This window comes from Mauremys reevesii, linkage group 24, assembly GCF_016161935.1.
Source record: "Mauremys reevesii isolate NIE-2019 linkage group 24, ASM1616193v1, whole genome shotgun sequence".
Taxonomy (NCBI): Eukaryota; Metazoa; Chordata; order Testudines; family Geoemydidae; genus Mauremys; species Mauremys reevesii.
In genome coordinates, this window is record NC_052646.1 from 11946901 (window position 1) to 11963510 (window position 16610).

At 48.2% G+C, this 16610-nt stretch overlaps 1 long non-coding RNA gene across 1 annotated transcript; it reads left to right on the plus strand.

Annotated features, from left to right (window-relative positions):
* The first annotated feature begins 485 nt into the window (after positions 1-485).
* LOC120390379 lies at positions 486-2735 on the plus strand. Its single transcript, XR_005591069.1, has 3 exons — positions 486-511; positions 1358-1452; positions 2697-2735. It is a non-coding gene; the product is annotated as an uncharacterized LOC120390379 (long non-coding RNA).
* Positions 2736-16610: the final 13875 nt, after the last annotated feature.

Below are 16610 nucleotides of genomic sequence, written 5' to 3' on the forward strand. Positions count from 1 at the left end.
GTGGGAATAGGGGTGCGTGACTTTGGCCGAGACCTCTGGGGCAGGTGAGGCTTCTCCAGCTGCCTGCCCATATGCTATGACTGGTGCCTTTTGTAACCTGATACCCAGGAGGGGGATACAACCAGGTGACGCCCAGGTGACTCTTTACCTGGGAAGCAAGACAAAGACAGGGAGGAGGGGCAATGGGGTGTGGGAGGTCGGGTTGCTGGAAGGTAGGCTGTCTGCTTGGGAGGACTGGAAGAGCTTCTGGCTCAGGACTTCCCAAGATGGACTTGGCTGAAAGTCACTGATTTCTGTGCTAACAAGTTGTGTTCTACCCACTGCATTCCTGTCAACTAATAAACCTTCTGTTTTTCTAGCTGGCTGAGAGTCACTGCTGACTGCGGAGTTGGGGTGCAGGGCACTCTGGCTTCCCCAGGAGCCCCGTCTGGGTGGACTTGCTGCAGGAAGCGCACAGCGTAGAAGGGGATGCTGAATGCTCCGAGGTCAGATCCAGGAAGGTCGAAGCTGTGTAAGCATCTTGCCCTGGAGACAGTGCGCACAAAGAGCGGAGGGTCCCCCAGACTCCTGACTGGCCTCGTATGGAGAAGTTCCAGAGCATAACCTGGGGACTCCGTGATTTGGGGACTCTGTGACAGTCAGCTCAGATATGGTGATGGGCACCTTCTGAGAACAAAAATAAAGTATGCCAGAGGTTATTTAGGGTGCAATTATACCACAGCTCCCCCCACCAACTTTGAGCCTGTAGAAGTGGGCAATCCCAGGCCCAAAATTAGCAACTGAGCCCTACCTGATCCCCTCACTGACTGTGGGGGGGCTAACCCTGATTAGCAGAGGTAAGAGTCGATATGCCAAGGTAGTAGCACTAGGCTCTGCCAGCCAGGGGAGCCAGAGGAAGGGGGAACAACATCCCCCTCTTGTCATCACCGCTAGCCAGAGGCAAGGAAGGCCACATGAGAGGATGCTCCTAAACTGGTCATCAAGGGCTTACCCAGAATATTATGGCCTGGTGACATGCTCCACCCCATCCTAGTTAGTCAGTGGGGGTTTGTTGTAACTTGTGATGCGAGTGAAGGAAGCAGCAAGCTCCCAGCCTGCGGGGCGGGGAATAGGCTGGTTTCTGTTGCACAGAGCAGTCCCTTTCCTGTGTGTGTTGGGGGAGAAGTTACTGGTGAGAGGATGGGGACAGACGCCCCTGTTAGGCTGGACCCAAAGGTGAGACAGACCATGCCTGGGACACACAGTGTGCTCAGGTAAGGAACACACAGACTAAGCAGGACAGGGGGACACAAGCACTAAAGGAGACATAGTGCTGGGAGGTACACAGACATTTATCTATTTATCTATCTCCCACCAGCCACGGTGGCCCCTGTGGCACCATGGGAGTGGCAGTGTCTCCTGTCTCCGTTGCCTGTCAGCCACTGCCAGGCCCGACTGGACTTCCCATTTCCGGTGAGAGCCCAGAAGCAGAAGTTGCCATGAGGTGGTGCCGTGAAGGGCGGTGCTGTTGTCAGGAGAAAGCGGGAGGAGTAGGTGGGGTCCGTGCTAGCATGGGGAGATGCCACCCTTGCTGTGAAAGGGCCCTGGCATTATGGGAGATCTCATCTGCCTGCCATGCCATGCTCTGCACCAGACCCTGCCTGTCACGGGAGTGCAGGCGCCAGCCTGTGGAGCTGACCCCAACACGTCAGGCACCCCCATTCTCAATTCCCCTTGCCCCTGCCACCACCCCACCCCATCAGTTATAGAACGGGAGGAAACGTTACTTCTGCTCACTGTTCCTGGTTGGACTCTAATAGAGCGAGTACCAGAGCATCTTAACTTCCATTCACTGTTCCGGTTGGACTCTAATAGAATCTTAACGTCCAAATTAGGAAAGAGATGGTTTTTCCAGTGGCCATTTACCAGCAAGTGTATGTGATGGAGGCTTTACAGAGTAGGCAGCCACTTCACTGCCTCACCCTGTTTGCTTTTCTTTTTCAATAGCTTTATCGCTATGGCAAAGCTCACAAATGCTCCATAAGGACAAAAATTGCTTGTTTCATAGTAAATATATAAATATGGGCTGAAAAGCCTCATTACTCAGAATAATGTGGAAACTAACACTTTAAAGTGAAGACCCTAGGTTTGATTGTTAATTATGCATGCCCCAGTAACAAAACTTCCAAGGAAGCTCCAAATTATTAATAAATTGTTTATAAGGTTCATTTAAAGTTGAACTTGTTTTTAAGCAATAACCAAGCTCTCGAATGTTTATACAATTACACAATTTTTGGACAACCTTTTTAAATGCAAAGACCTGTTTTAAGCCCGACTTAGACAGCAGTTAAATATGGGATAATTACTGTTTGAAATGTAGAAAGTATTTTTCTCTTTAGACAAGGTTAACCATTTTTATGTAGGAACATGACTGAATCTGGTCATGTGTACATCCCAAGAGGCTTGGTCTCAAAGGTCTGCAAGAGGGGAGCTTGGGGAGGAGTGCAAGAGACTCATACTGAGGTACTGGGTGCTAGAGTGATGCGGAAATGGGTGTAACCAGCCTATTGAGCCATAGGTGTTGAATCCATTTCTGTTCATCCACTGGAGGTGATGCAGAGCGGATGGGCGAGGGAGGCAGGGAAAGCAGGAGCTCACGCACCAGTAGAGCTTTGGGAAGTGTAGACTCTTTCTTGGGTTATTTCCTGTGCTTGCAGAAGACTCCTCCAGGCCAGTGGAGCGGAGCAGGGCAAGACTCTCAGCCCCAGGAAGAGGATCGGGAAGAAATGGACCTGAGCAATCTAGCCATCCAACTTTCCAGAGGCATGTAACCAGAGAGTCTCAGTCCTCACCTCTCTTCCTTACACATCACTGGGCAAGAGTTCCTGGTCATGGCATGCTAGCCCTGCTCTCTACCTTGCTTCAGCGGATGTGGTTAGGGGAGACCTCTGTGGGATAAAGGCAAGGGGAAAGGACAATAGAATGCTATTCGGTGTGATTAGTTTGGATGTGGGAGCAGCCTGGTGCCTCTTGCATATAGCCATGACTGCCTTGGGGAGACGTAGGACCAGTCCTTCTGGATTAGCAATCACCGGAGCCCAATACCCCCACCAGCTGAGCAGGCCTTGAGGGGCGTGATGGGTTGGAGCACAGAAACACTCCTGGGAACTGCCACCTGCTGTGCCAAGACTACTCCAGACAGGTAGTCTTGTTGAGCCAGACAGGCCCGTCTGCTGCAACACTGACCCAGGGTCTGAACCACGTGCCCCAAAGCAGCAGATTTCACCTGAAAGCAACTTACAGAAGTGTTTCTGTCTTTAAAGCGCAGAAGACCCCCAATCAGGGCCAGCTCCAGACACCAGCGCACCAAACGCGCGCGCGTGGGGCGGTGTCCCACGGGAGGGCGGCAGACGGCTCCGGTGGCCATCCCGCAGGGACCGCGACTGCCAGAGCGCCCCCCACGGCATGCCGCCGTGCTTGGGTCAGCGGAATCCTAGAGCCGCCCCTGCTCCAATGGAGTCCAAACCCCAAATAAATCCATTTTACTCTGTATAAAGCTTATACGGGATAAACTCAACATTTTTTCACCCTCTATAACACTGATAGAGAGAGCTGCTTGCCCCCCCCCAAGGTATTAATACATACTCTGGGTTAATTAGTAACGAAAAAGTGATTTTATTAAATACAGAAAGTAGGAGTTAAGTGGTTCCAAGTATTAGCCAACAGAACAAAGTGAATTACCAAGTAAAATAAAATAAAACATGCAACTCTAAGTCTAATACAGTAATACAACTGAACTCTCACCTTCAGAGATGTTTCCATACGTTTCTTTCACAGACTGGATGCCTTTCTCCTCTGGGCACAATCCTTACCCCCTGGTACAGCCCTTGTTCCAGCTCAGGTGGTAGCTAGGGGATGCCTCATAATGGCTGTCCCGTTTCTGCTGTTCGACGCATTTATATATCTTTTGCATAAGGTGTGAATCCTTTGTCGCTCTCTGGGCTCCCACCCCTCCTTCTCAATGGAAAACCACCAGGTTAAAGATGGAGTCCAGTTCAGGTGACATGATCACATGTCACTGTAAGACTTCATTGCCCACTTGCCAGCACACGTATACAGGGAGATTTACAAATAAAACAGAGCCATCTACAGTCTGGTTAATGGGAGCCAGCAAGATTCCAAACCACCATTAATGGCCCACATTTTGCTTAATTACACTAGGCCCTCAGAGTTATATTTCATATTTCTAGTTTCAGCTACACAGGTGGTACAACTAGAACGAACACACTCAGTAGAGTATAAGCTTTGTTATGATACTTTACAAGAGACCTTTTGCATAAAGCATAGTCCAGTTACATTATATTTAAACTCAGCATAGTTTCAAAAAATCCCTTAGTGTAATGTCACAAGCGGTAACTGGGGTAGGATGGGGAGGGAGAGCTGTGCTCTGGGTATGTGAGACTGGGGTAGGAAGCGGGAAGTACAGCTGTTCTCCCCGGGTCAGGGGTGGGGACTGGAGCAGGAGGTTACGGGTACAGTTGTTCTACCAGGGTCGGGGTGTGTTTGATTGAGGCAGACGTTACATGTACAGCTGTTCTCCCAGGGTCGGGGGAGGGGTGACTAAGGCAGGGCGATGGAGGTATAGCTGTTCTCCCAGGGTCGGGATGTGTGTGACTGGGGCAGGATGTGGGAAGGAGAGCCGTGCTCCAGGACCGGAGAACAATGGACGCTGGGAAGGGTGTCTCGGAAGTAACCTGGCCACACGCCTTGCTCCTCAAATGTTTTGCACTTCAGGCTCCCTCCCCCGGGTGCAGCCCACGGGTACCGCGCTCTGACTGAGCTGGGCAGTTCCTGAGTGCCGCTCTTCCTGCCCGGTTGTGGAGGTTTACTCAGTACTACTGATCGGACACTGCAGGTACCGTTTCCCAGCGGAGATCTGGCAGCCCTACGCCAGAAGCGAGCCTGAGCAAGGGGCCGAGGGTGGCCAAAAGAAGACCACAGGCCATGTCACCACACGTTGGGGTTCACTGCCCAGGGCAGGTGCAAGGTCCAAGTCTCCCCACCGCAACCCCGACCGACCCACTCTGGCCCCTGCTCCCCAACGGCTCTGCTGATCCCACAGTCGAAGGGCGGCCGCACGCTGAGGAGACCGCGGCGCTGCAGCCACCCGCCCCGTGGCACCAGCTAGCAGAGCAGCTGCCCCACACTGCCCGACTCCGCTCTCCCACCTCTGACGTAGTCCCCCCAATTTTCCATCTAGCCCACTACAGCTCCACCACCCGGCTAGTGACAGACATCTCACGGTACGTTACTCTAACAGTCGTTAGGATTATCTGCTGCTGGTTTGGTAGAGATCGGGTGTGATACAATTGCAAATTCATGCCTCATCAGTGCTTGTGACTAATTACTCATACAGTCTTCATGTAAAAGCCACGAGAACTCTCTCCTGGTGGTTTGGTAGCGATCGCTTCACGAAAATTACCAAACTGAGAAAAGCGAGTTTGAGTCCCCGCCAGACGTATTGGCGAGTAAGCTTTCGTGGCTGACTATCCACTCAGTCAGCCTTCGAAATTCATTCCTGAGCAGGGCTAGAGACAAATTTCTCATGGTAAGCTCCTGCGAAAGTATTTCAATTTCCCTCCGGGTGACTCTCAGTAGAGAGCAGTTCCCAAAAAGGAAGAGAGAAGCCAGAAAATTTGGGGGCAGAAAATGAGCCAAAGGCCGAATTTTGACATCGACAGAACCGGAGCCATGAGTTCACCCAGAGGGGTTAGTTTTCATCATCCCTTTATCCTCGTCGGTGTCCTTAGGTCTCGCTAGCACAGTATTACGGAACATTTGGACTATGTAATGCACTCATGAAACCAGACAAGCTGATCAAACCCCTGTAATTCAATAATAAGGAAAAGGCCAGGAAACGTACAGGATTATTTTTAAAAGAAGGAGAACTGACCTAGAAAAGCACAAAATTAAAGATCTTAAAGTTTGTTGTCTGCTGTGTTGTTAGAACCGTTCCGTTCCCGGCTATTACGCGCGACAAATTGGGTGAAGTCATGTCTTTCATCTCAGCCTGTGTCAGGGGTTCCACGAAGGAGGGCTGGAACTAGACTCACCATATCCAAGCAATCTTCTTTTCAAAGACATTAGGCTTCTTCCCCTGCTGGTTTGCTAGAGATCGGGTCGTGAAACTTGTTAAATATGACCGTTCAAGTTCTGTATAACGCTAGTGATAGACCTCTCACGGAATCATCCTCTAAAAGCCTTTCCGTTTCCCTCCTGGTGGTTGGTAGCGATCGGTTCGTGGCAAATGCTAAAATAGAGACATTCTTTCCTGAGCAGTGCTAAGGACAAAATTGTTCATGCACTCGTCCTTCGAATGCCATAGCCGTTTGGAAGACTAAAAACTTGAGCAAGTCATTCTTGATCTCGCCTAGTGACAAATTTCTCATGGAGTCTTCATCTAAAAGCCATGAGAAATCTCTCCTGGTAGTTTGGTAGCGATCGGTTTTTTGAAAAAAAATGCAATTCCTGCCTCTGTAGTGCTAGTGACAAAATTTTTCATGGCATCGTCAATCCTGACCAGGGCTAGTGAGAGACGTCTCACGGAATGTTACTCTAAAAGTCTTTAGGGTAATCTGCCTCTGGTTTGGTAGAGAGCGGGTCTGAAAAGTTGCCAAATGAGAAACTAATTCCTCACCAGTGCTAGAAACTAATTCCTCACACTTTACACTCACGGATTCTTCGTGTAAAAGCCATGCTAAAGCTCTCCTGGTGGGTTGGTAGCGATCGCTTCACGAAAATGACCAACTCGAGAAACGCGACGATGACTTATTGGAGACAGCGTTCGTGGGTGAAGACCCACTCAGTCAGACTTCGAAATTCATTCCTGATCAAGGCTAGAGACAAATTTCTCATAGTCTGATCCTCCGAAAGAATTTCGGTTTCCCTCATGGTGACACTCGGTAGAGAGCAGATCCCCAAAAGGATGGGTGTGTGTGTGTGAGAGAGAGAGAGAGAGAGAGAGAGCGAGAGAGCGCGAAGCCAGAAAACTTGCGGGCGGGAAATAAGCCAAAGGGCGAATTTTGAAATCAACTTCACTGGAGCCATGCTTTCACACTGAGGGGTTAGTTTTCATCACCCATTAGCCTCAGCGGTGTCCTTAGATCACGCTATCTGTATTGCGGAATATTTAGCCTTAGTACTGAAAGCATGAAAACAAGACAAGCTGCTCAAACCCCTGTAATTCCAACGTACAGCAGTATTTTTAAAAGGACTGACCGAGAAGAAGAAAATTGCTTTTCAGACGGCTAATGCTCTGTCAGAGAAAAAGTTTTTTCATTTGTCTCACAAACAAATCTCTTAAAAGCCAATAGCAGTGCATCCAAATAGTTATAAAAGCAACATTCCTAGAGAAGGTTATCCCTAGCACAGCTCACCAATGAATGTCTCTTTTGAGCTCATGAACAGATCTCTTCAAACCATTAGCAGTGCATCCACACGGCTTTTGAACTGTGATTCCTTGAGACATTTATCCCTACCTCAGATCAGGAACAAAATTATTTTTCGTCTCTCACGAACAGTTCTCTTCCAAACTTAGAGAACTAAATCGCAAAGGCTTTTAGATTATGTTTCCTTGAGACATTTATCACTAGCAGAGCTCACGAATGAATTGCTTTTTTCCCGCTTTGTCATGAACAGATCATTTCCAAATCAAGCGCAGTGCTTGCTAGTGGCTTTTCAAGCATGATTCCTTGAGAACTTTATCCCTAGTACAGAGCGGGAATGAATTTATCAGTTTTCGTCTTTTTCATGAACCGATCACTCCCAAATCGTTAGCACTGCATGCTAATGATTTGTCCCTAGCAGTGATCGGACATGACATTCTCATTTTCCCTCTTTCTCACGAAACGGTCTCTTCCAAAAAAATAAGCAGTGCATCCTAATAGCTTTTGAAGCATGATTCCTTGTGACATTTATCCCTAGCACAGATCAGGAACAAAAGCCTCTTTTTTTGTCCTTCTCTCGAACCCATCCTTTACAAAACATTAGCAGTGCATCCAAAATTCCTAGAGAAGGTGATCATTAGCACAGATCCGTAACTATTCACTATTTTTTTGGTCTTTCTCACCGACTCCTCTCTTCGGAGACACTAGCAGTGCATCGTATGTTTTTTAGACGAGGATTCCTTGAGAAATTTCTCCCTTGCACAGATCAGGAATAAATTTGTCATTTTTCCTAGTTCTCTCGAACCGATCTCTTCTAAACCATTAGCAGTGCATCGTAGTGGCTTTCGAAGCATGATTCCTTGAGGAATTTGTCCCTAGCAGAGCTCGGTAACAAAATTCTCTTTTCCACATTCCCACGAACCGATCGCTTCCATAACCAGAGACCTACATCGTAATGGCTTTTAAATGATGTTTTCTTGAGACATGTCTCACTAACAGCGCTCACGAATGAATGTCTCCTGGTAACTCGGTAGAGAGTGGTTCCCCAAAAGGAAGCGTTAAGCCAGAAAATTTTGGGGTAGGAACTAAGCAAAAGGGCGAATTTTGTCATCGACTTCACTGGGGCCATGAATTCACACAGAGGGGTTAGTTTTCATCATCCCTTTAGCCTCATCGGTGTCCTCAGCTGTATTATGGAACATTTAGACTAGGTAGTGAAAGCATGAAAAAAGGCAAGCTGCTCAAATTCCTGATAATTCCATGATAAGGAAAATGCCAGGAAACGTACAGGATTATTTTAAAAAGGATGATAACTCCCCCCTGCTCCCAGCACAAAATTATTTTTCAAAAGGTTAATGCTGTTTCAGAAAAAATAGGTCTTAAAGTTTGCTGTCTGCAGTGTTGTTGGGACCGTGTCTGTTCCAAGCCGTTCAATTGCTGTATAACGCTAGTGATAAACTTCTCACGGAATCATCCTCTAAACGCCTTTCAGTTTCCCTCCTGGTGGTTGGTAGCGACCGGTCCTTGAAAAATACTAAAAAAGAGAAAGTCTTCCCGGAGCCTGGTAGGGACAAATTTCTCATTGAATCGTGCTCCGAAAGCCTTTCACTTAGTCTCTTTGTGGTTTAGTAGAGATTGCTAGGTGAAACCATACTATAAATGAGCATTTCATTCCTGAGCAGTGCTAGGGACAAAATTGTTCGTGGACTCTTCCTTCGAAGCCATTAGTAGTCTCCCCTGCTTCTTTGGTAAAGACTGGCTCATGAAAATAACTAAAAGTGTGACCGTCATTCCTGACCAGTACTAGTTACAGAATGTTACTCTAAAAGTCTTTAGACTAAACTGCTGCTGGTTTGGTAGAGACTGGGTCTGAAAAAATTACCAAATGAGAAGTTCAGTCCTTATCAGTGCTAGTGACAAATTACTCATGGAGTCTTCGTGTGAAAGCAATCTCTCCTGGTGGTTTGTTAGCTTTCGGTTTGTGACCATTACCAAATCGAGAAAAGCGTGAATGAGTCCTGGGGCAGACGTATTGGCGCATAAGCTTTCGTGGGTGAATAATCCCGCCGTCAGACTTCGAAATTCATTACTAGAGACAAATTTCTCATGGTATGCTCCCTGCTGGTGACTTGGTAAGGAGCGGGTCCCCAAAAGGCGAGAGAAGCCAGAAAATTTGGGGGCAGGAAAATAAGCCAATGGCCGAATTTTGACATCGACTTCACTGGGGCCATGTTTTCACACAGAGGGGTCAGTTTTCATCATTCCTTTAGCCTCATCGGTGCCCTTATGATGGAACGAGGTAATGAATGGCTTAAATTTCATACCTTATTGTCAAAGTGTCTGAAATGAGCTCTCTTGATTATCACGTCAACAAATTTTTTTCTCCTGCTAAGTAAAGCGCATGTGAATTAATTACCCTCTTAGAGTGGTCAGGTCAACCCCCACCTTTTCATGATCTCTATATGTGTGTGTGTGTGTATCCTTGCTATATGTTCCATTCTATGCCTCCGATGAAGAGAGCCGTAGCCAATGGAAGCTTATGCGCAAATAAATTTGCTAGTCTCTAAGGTGCCACAAGTATTCCTGTTCTTTTATTAAAAAATTCAGTAGCCTCACTAGAAGCTGATGCTGTATCACTGACCACCAAGTTCAATGAATGAGAACTGCATGGGACAAAAAAAGCTCGAGGGTTTAACTCTCAGATCCGTGTCTGCGCTCCTCTGTTCTTTCCTTTCATATTGGCACCAGTATCGTGGCCCTGACCTCTCATGTCAGCTATCACAATCCCCGTATCTTCCAGCTTTTTAAGAAGCATATTTGTCATACTAGTATCATCATTGTCAATAAATTCTAGAAAATGCTCTCTGACAATCACCATTGCAGGGACATTTTTCACTAGGTTCTGTTGTTGTTACAACACGGACCATTAAAGCCATTTGTTCCATATGGCTGATGTCAGGTGTGCAGTCCAGAATAATATCTTGCAGAATTCAGATCTGCCACAATCTTCTGTTTGACTTTTGTTGCCACTTACTGTAGGATCTCATTTTGAAACGTTTTTCCAAGGTCATGGGTTGTGTCCGTTTCTTCAGCGGTGACTCTTCTTAGATGCTGGTGTACAACAGCATCAAACTCAGCCATCACGATTCCATTAGACTTTCCTCGCTCACAGAGATAAGGCTCGAAAGGGTCATGTTTTGCTATTTTCACGGAAGGAGCTCTAACAGTGCAACCAAATGCTATTTTGTGGATATTTCAAAGAGAAATTCGTACCTCTCAGTGACCTGTAATGACTGGCTCATGATTAGCAATGTTCACGAAAGGAATCTCTACCAATTGTCCAGCAGGGGACGCTATTGTCTTGTGAAAGACGATTCTCAGAGAAATCTGTGCCAGCAATGAACCTGAATGAATTTCTCATGTATGAATTTTCACACACGCAGATTAGTCTTATGGCCAGCAATGCAACCGAATAGCATTTGTAAAATGGTTCCAGGAGAAAGAGTTGCCTAGCAGTGCTTTGAACCGAATGTCTCCTTTTTAGCAATTTTCACGAAAAGAACTCTGCCAAATAGCCACCAGTGCTCTCGAATAGCAATTGGAGGTTGGTTCAAGGGGAAAGTCGTGTCTAGCACTGATGTGGGCTTAATAACTCTTCATTAGCTTTTTTCAAGTGCCTAGCTTACGTCTTGAATGAATACCTGATGTTTAGCTATTTTCACAAACGGATCTCTGCCAAATGGGCAGGAGTGTAATCGAACAGCATTTTCAGGGTGGTTCCAGGAGCAATTCGTGCCTACGAAAGATTTGGAATGAATTGCTTATGTGTAGCTGTTTTCACAGCGTATCTCGGTCATGTTGTTGCTGGTCATCCGAATATGAAGTTTAGGATGGGAGTAGGAGGAATTCGTGCTCACCAATGATGTGGAATGCTTTCTCATGTTTAGCTGCTTTGAAACCTTCGCTCAAATCGTACCTCTGTCAAATTGACAGCAGTGCATCTTAATACCAATTTTAGGATGGTACCAGGAGAAATTCATGACTACCAATAATCCGCAGTGAATTTCTCACATTTCGTTGTTTTCCCAAACGGATCTCTGCCAAATTGCCATCAATGCATCCGAATAGCATTTGTAAGATGGGTCTAGGAGAAAGTGTTGCCTAGCAGTGCTTTGCACTGAACGTCTCCTTTTTAGGAATTTTCACAAATGGAGCTCTTCCAAATGGCCAGCAGTGGAACCGAATAGCCTTTTTAGCGTGTTTCCAGGAGAAATTCGTGCCTACGAGTGATTTCGAATGAATTGCTCAGGGATAGCTGTTTTCACAGCGTATCTCGCTCAAGTTGCTAGCTGTGCATCCGAATAGCAATTTTAGGATGGGAGCAGGAGGAATTCGTGCTTCCCAATAATCCGCAGTGTATTTCTCATGTTTCGCTGTTTTCACAACGTATAACTGCCAAATTCTCAGCAGTGCATCAGAATTGCAGAAGGAGGACGATTGCATTAGACTTTCCTCGCTCGCAGAGATAACGGTCGAAAGGGTCATGTTTTGCTATTTTCACGGAAGGAGCTCTAACAGAGGGCTTAACAATGCAACCGAATGCTATTTTGTGGATATTTCAAAGAGAAATTCGTACCTATCAGTGACCTGTAATGACTGGCTCATGATTAGCAATGTTCACGAAAGGAATCTCTACCAATTGTCCAGCAGGGGACGCTATTGTCTTGTGAAAGACGATTCTCAGAGAAATCTGTGCCAGCAATGAACCTGAATGAATTTCTCATGTATGAATTTTCACACACGCAGATTAGTCTTATGGCCAGCAATGCAACCGAATAGCATTTGTAAAATGGTTCCAGGAGAAAGAGTTGCCTAGCAGTGCTTTGAACCGAATGTCTCCTTTTTAGCAATTTTCACGAAAAGAACTCCTGGTACCATCCTAAAATTGCTATTAAGATGCACCGCTGTGAATTTGACAGAGGTACGATTTGAGCAGAGGTTTCAAAGCAACTAAACATGAGAATATAGGCTCTAATATATAGAGCCTATATTTTTTCTTACCTTCTACACAGATGACAACGTTTTTGAAACAAATCCACATGGGAATGACAAACATACGCACTGAATCTCCTGCACACCATGGAGGCTTGATGCAGCAAGGCTACAGGGCTCTCCGAGGTTCCCCCTGCCCCGCATCCCTGTCCTGCCTGACTGTTGTCAAGGGAGCTCTGTGAGGTCACAGATGCCTCATCATCTTTGCCCAATAGGCTGAGTTCCTGCCAAAGGCCTTTGTGAAGGCACTGCCACACCCACCTTTCCCTTGCAGGCCTGATGTCTGGCCCTGGCCAGCCCAGCTGGATGTTTGAGCTGCACCCCGGATCACCCCACTTGCTCATTATTGATTCTGGGGCACAAGCAGGCTACCCAGTAAAACAGCAGAGTCTGTTCCTCACCCCACACTGAGCTTTTCATAGAGGTTATGAAACAATTCGATCTCCTAATCTGGCCTCTATTTCACAGGCTATGAAATTTCTCACACTTTGCACCATATGAAGCCCAATTGCTTGTAATTCACTAAAAGGCACCTTCCAGAATGACAGGCAGTTGTGATGAGAAGACTCAAGGAAACAGAGACTCCACCTCTCCCCTGGGTAATTTGTTACAGTGGCTAGTCTCCCTCACTGTCAAAACTGTGTGCCTACGTCTCATTTGAATTTCTCTGGCTTCAGCTGGCAGCTGTTGGTTCTTGTGCCTTTTTTGGCTAGATCCAATTAGCCCTGCCCCATGAAATCTGATCTCCCCGTCCTGCTGGGACCCCCCAGCCAGGAGCACCCAGTAGGGGCCTCCTAGCTGATTCTCTGCCCGGCTAGTGACAGGACTCCCTCTCCGTGGGGATAGCAGACGCACCTGTAGAGGCAATGCAGAAGTGAGTGCGCTGCATCAGCCTGGCATTGGGCTCAGGGCTTTGGTCTTGGCAGTTTCTGCTCCAGTCATGTCTCTGGGTGCTGGACTCAGACCCTGTGGGGTCAGCCAGTGCTGGGGCACTGGGGTCAGGACTTTCATGCTCCTCCCCACTCCTGCCGGCGCTCTGGGTGCCTGGGCTCGCGGCTCCTGCCTAGCATCTGAAGCGAGAGTTCAGAGCTTCCCTTGCAGTTCCTTCTGGGGCTCAGGGGTCCATTTCTCTGGATGACCCGAAAATGGTAGGAGCCGAGGTGCTCCCAAGTAGTCGGAAGGAGCTGGGGTGCTCCCAACAGCAGGGACCCACCTGCACATCTGGGAACCTCCTCTAGCTTCAGAAAGGTTGCTGGCTGCTGCCCTTGGAGCCCAGGTCTGAAGGCAGCACACAAGTGAGGGTGGCAATGCTGTGACCCCCCCACAACAACCTCTGAACTCCCCTGTTCTCCCAGTTTGGTCGGGACCCCCATGGTTACAATATCATGAAATGTCAAATGGAAACATCGAAATGGTGATGTTGGTCAATTTCAAGGCCAAAGGGTTTGTAAACTAGTCAAAGTGAGCCCTGAATTTGGTAGGGACCTGACTGTTATGGAGGCCCAAGCAGGTTTGCACTCTCAGTTCTCCTGAAAGGCCATGGAGAATTCCTGCTGCCTGAGAAACTTCCCAGAATAAGCTACCAGGACTGGGGGGAAATGAAGGAAACCAACCAAAGCCTGAGGTAGGATGGAGAGCATTGATCCAAGCCGTGTTTGAACCCCTCCACCCCCACCTGCCTGCCTGCGGTGAAACGGACAGAGGGGCACTGATTTCTAGTTGTGAACTTGCTACACAAGCTGAAGTTGTGGGCTTCAGCACAAGCCGCACAGCCCATAGCTCTGAACTCTTGGCAAAGCGGGCTTTTCCGAAACCTTTTCCCCCAGTGCTCTGCATCCACTTGGGATTGTGCCCAGCAGAGGCCGGTGGTGGGGAGAGGAAGGGAGATGAGGCCATGCAAATGTTGTGGCATCTGCACTACCCCCCAGACACACATACAGCAATGCAGGGCGTAATATCCAGGACAGTAAATTATTTGGCCATAACCTACCAAATCCTCAGTGTTGAAAGTCCAATTTCTCTAGAAAACAATGGGAGGGAGGGGTTAGAGAGTTGCAGTAACCACCTGGACTTCCAGTCTCTGGCCAGGCACATCCCCCTCTGCAGAGTTTTCACTGCTATCGTCTTCAAACTGGTCCTCCTGATCTAATGTGAGGTCACATCCTGGCCTTTAAGGACATTGGCAGGATCTTCACTGTTCCCACAGGGGCGGCTCTAGGATTTCCGCCGCCCCAAGCAGGGCGGCACACCGTGGGGGGCGCTCTGCCGGTCGCCCGTCCCGCGGCGCCGGTGGACCTCTCGCAGACGTGCCTGCGGAGGGTCCACTGGTCCCACAGGCTTGGCGCGCTGGGGTCTGGAGCCAGCCCTGTGTTCCCAGCTGCAGCATCACCCTCATTATCCTTCCTGATAAGGATCCCGCCAGGGCTCAGCTAAATGGCATGTGTCATGACAGGTTCTTTGCTGAGGGCCCTTGACAGCGCCCAATCGAGATCTGAATCGGACGGGCATGTGCAGGTGCATTTCCTGACTTTTTACTGGACTCCTGGACCCTCTCATGCTGCTGCTGCAAATGTTCCTTCTCCCTCAGCGCTGAGCAGCAGAATGCTCCTTGCCCTTTGGCTGTGCGATACACAGACGTCTAGTCCTGCTGCTCTGAAAGAAACCGTCTTCACAGCTCTAATCCTGGCAGATATTGATTAAAATCTTGCCCTGCTCCTCTAAGTGTATTTGTGATTGGACGTGCTTCTTGCTAGGGGGGATTTTCAGATACTTGAACTGCATAAAACAGAGGGAAAGACAAAGAGAAGCATCAACATGTCTAAGAACTTGAACAATATTTGAAGACCATATATTGGTGTCTAACTACCTCCGCTGCCGGGAGAGGCAACTGGTATTTTAATGACACACACAAGTAGTATAAGGGCCCTACCATCAATCAAACCCTAACCCCGCCCCTAACCCCGCCCCTTGACCCCTGTAGTCCCTCCCACCTGTCACCGGAAGTCCCACCCTCTGGGGTATTACTTCCGGGGTCAAGATGGCCACATGACCGGAAGCGAGGTGTGTCATGTGACCCCTCTAAGAACTCCTCCCACCCCCCTCTACCAATCAGGAGGGGTTTCGTCCCGGAAGGACCACCCCGAGAGGAAATTTTGCCCAATGAGGGTGACTTCTGGGTTGGGGTGAGCGGGCCGGAAGTGGGTCGTGTGACCCCTCTAAGAACTCCTCCCACCACCCTCTACCAATCAGGAGGCGTTTTGTCCCGACAGGACCACCCCGAGAGGAGATTTTGACCAATCGGGGTGACCCCTCTAAGAGCTCCTCCCAAGGCCCTCCGCCAATCCGAGTGCAGCACCATTACCCCATAAGTCCCAGCGCCGGACAGAGGAGGCCATTTCTTACCAAGCACACGTGTTTTAGAAAAGCGTGGAAAGGCTGCCGAGAGGAAACATGGACTCCTTCACCACCCCCGTCAGAACTTCGGACTTTGTTTTAGACCCAAGCACCATACTTATGTGGCGCAGGCGCTACGTCAGCGACAGTTCTGAGGAGGAGGAGGGAGTGACCGAGGGGAGCCCTTTGGCCCAGCCGTTGATGGATACGTCGGAACCCAAACCCGACACCCTCGTGAGGCACCCCGAGGAGCCTGATGGCCTCTCTTTGTCCACCCCCTCAGAGCCTGATCGCCGCTCGGAGGAGTCACCGGTGGACAAGGCAAACGGAAAAGACAGCGCTCAGGTAAATGAATGATTAAGAAACGACAGTAGAAGAGGAGGTAATGAGGCTAGGAATGGGGTTTGTGTAAAAAATTAAAGAAAACCAACCAAGCAGTTGGTGTACTTATACTGTTTCTTTTTCTGAAAATCTCTCAACAGCTCGACGATGCCTTTCTAGACGCCTTAAAGAACTTGCGTATCAGTAACCTGGTGGGAGTAAATAGATCGAACATCAGCTGTTTTTGCTCATGTCCTTTTCACAGATTTTAAGCCAAAAAAAAAGGACAAAATGGAAGAATGAACCAGCTCAGACTTACCAGGGGGTGATGGCGTCCATTTTACAGCCGTCTGTAAAAACAAAAAGATTATGTTAAACCAGGCAATTAATAAAATTTTTATTTAAATGTGTCAATATGAG